This window comes from Pteropus vampyrus, unplaced genomic scaffold, assembly GCF_000151845.1.
Source record: "Pteropus vampyrus isolate Shadow unplaced genomic scaffold, Pvam_2.0 Scaffold2, whole genome shotgun sequence".
Classification (NCBI taxonomy): domain Eukaryota; kingdom Metazoa; phylum Chordata; class Mammalia; order Chiroptera; family Pteropodidae; genus Pteropus; species Pteropus vampyrus.
The window spans coordinates 25023178-25026014 of NW_011888783.1; the positions used below are offsets into that span (position 1 = coordinate 25023178).

The 2837-nt window shown below is 35.6% G+C and overlaps 1 protein-coding gene and 1 pseudogene across 1 annotated transcript in view; one reads left to right on the forward strand and one right to left on the reverse strand.

Annotated features, from left to right (window-relative positions):
• The window catches only part of KCNH7 (potassium voltage-gated channel subfamily H member 7), a 415423-nt gene that overhangs the window by 252174 nt on the left and 160412 nt on the right, over window positions 1-2837 (forward strand). The window lies entirely within an intron of this gene.
• LOC105291764 lies at window positions 582-831 on the reverse strand (annotated as a pseudogene).

Genomic DNA, 2837 nt, shown 5'->3' on the forward strand with positions numbered 1-2837 from the left:
GTATATTCACAAGAAATTTTGAAATGACAGAGAAATGTTTCAGAAATGTAAACTTCTAAACGCAAGGAAAAACTTGGTTCCCTGATTCATAAATTTTGTAGCAACGCAATTTGGCACTTACTGTATTGGATTTTGGGAACACAATGTTCTGGCTAGTTGCCGTGCAAAAATTCTTCTTCTTCTTTTTTTTTTTTGTTAAGTTTTAAAACTTTATTTGCATATTTAAACAATTGTACATTCCAATAATTAAAATCATTTGAACAACAACAACAACAAAAAAAGGCACTCTGATTAAACTGCATTTTACAGCCTACAGAACACTAGATTTCACTGTCATCCTACCCAGCTTCTGCCTTCACCAACATGCAAGTTCTTTTCCTTCCCTGCCAGCCAGACAGGCAGATGGGAGAGGCAGGTGAGGCTTTTCTTGTCAGTAGTTCTTGGATGTGAAAAGGGGGCAGCACAGTCATTTAAACTTGATCTAACCTCTTTGCATCTTTCAAAGTTAAACAGCTAAAAGAAGTAAAATAAGGAGGCAATGCCTGTGGAATGTACAGTACATATTGGGGGCACGTGCTTCATTACGATTCGCCTACTTGCTTCTCCTGTTCAATTGTTTCTTTTGAGGGTGCTAGATTTTTCTCATGAGTTTCAGTCATCTTCAATTTCGATTTATCGAATTTCTCAATCTCAGCCATGTCAGGTTTGTTGGACATGGTTGCAGAGGAAGCAAAGCGAGGCGCGAGAACGAGCGAGTCCGATCCGCTCAGTGGCCGTCACAGAGTCGCAAAAACTATTCTTATAGTTGGTATCCTCACTACTTTTTGGCATTACCCCTAAAGAGAATCAGCTTCATCACAGACAAACATATAGGTTAAGTTTGTAAGTTGGAAAATAAATATTTTAGAAAGCTATAGCTAACAACAACAGTGAGTGTCGGTTTCTAAAAATGAGAACAATTCAATCCTGTTTCCTTCAACTTCAATGTTGGAAGTATGATATAGACATTAAAACTGTATGTTCCAAAATCTGTATAATTCTTTTTCGTACTTGACTGACTGCACTAGTTCAAAGGTATAACACTTTTAACTGTGAAAGTTGTGTACACAAAATTCAGAACTCCATGTATTAAATATCATTTGTGTCATACTTCAGGCACATACCCTCTACCTGCCCATTGTCCACATGGACACAACTGTAGTTCAACTATACAATTAACGCAGACACATTTTGGAGGGCTACCTTACCCCATCAATATAGGTACCATCATCCTGTCAATGGTCTCACTTGTTTTCTTGTCCCATTCTATGTTCATACATGAAGCTTCAATTTTAAAGCAGTTACAACATACTGATTAATGACAATAACTCAAACCAATTGGACAACTTGGAAATAATATGATATGGTTATGTTTGTCTTGGTTGAATAGTGTGAAGTCAGAGAAATGGTGAATGAAGAGACAGATTAGCTTTTGTTTTTTATATCCTTGCTTTTAAATATTCTAAAATACAATAGATTTACAAAGAATAATATTGGTAGTAGGATAAATAGTAAAAATCGAGGGTATTTTATGCAGTTTCTGGAATAATTCAGCACATTTTTTACTAATTCTGCCGTTACTGATCACAGCTGACTCTGATATTGAGTTTTCACCAAATGATTCATTAAGATTCTTTCGTATGGAGCTCTTTAAATGTGATCCTGTAACTGAGTTCTTTAGAAATTGTTTGTTACTTTGGATTCTAGTTTCTTAAATTCTTTGGCTCAGATTCTTCATCTGTTTATTGAGGAGTTTAAATTTGATGGATTCTAAAATCCTATGGTTCTATGATATCTAAACCATTTGATGTCAAATATTTGTATGACTTTCCCACCTGCAGACTATCTATTTATTCTTTTGGACTGGTACAATTATTTTAAGAAAAGTCTTTGTTTTGTATTTTAGTTTCATATCAGAACTTCATGCACTTTATTCTGATTTCCTCACAACTTCCGTTAGTGGGCCAAAGCAGAAAGAAAAAGTTCAGGGTTGGGTATAAATTCCCCCAAAATGCATATCAGCATGACTTTTTAAATCTTCTTTGGAAATTTTCTACCATGACACTATTCACTTTTGTCACTTATTTATTTCAGGCTGGGAATAGACTAAAATGTATCTAAAATAACTCATAAGACCTTAAACTTCTATAAAATGGTTCCTTTAACAGAACTTTGAAGTTATAAGAATTTCAAAGTAAACTTTACTTTTGCAAAACACCAAATTTTAACAGAATATAGAAAAAGCGAGGTACATAAAATCTTTCAGAAATTTGAATAGGATTTTTTGGTAAGACATTTTATTTTTAATTACACTTTCTACCTTGCAGCTTGTGATCCATTTACTCTCTAATTAATCTGATATGCCCCTTTTTCAGATTTGTGGTTTTCTACTCAAAATATACATTAGCCCTATAGCCTACAATACGTGTAATACACAGTGCTTTATTCTGCAATGGGTAATTGTAACATGAGAGAGAAAGTAAGATTCTTCTGAGTGTTACCTGAATTAGGTTTCATTCTAGTTCTGGAGAAGGTAAACAGAGCTAGAGGAAAGAGAGCATTTCAAAAATGTCACGGAAGGGAGGAGGTGATTCAAATCAAGAGCACTGCCATGTTGGCAGAGAGATAAGAAAGCCAACTGGAAAGAGTACAACCCAGTTTGAGCACACTCAGGAGAAAACACTCTCCCATCTCAGTTGCTGTGGAGCAGAGAGAGCCCTTGGGTGCCTCACACACTACAGGTGTCCCTGTTATCACTGCTTCCAGCACAGTCATCACTTGGTCATGAGCATGTAGGA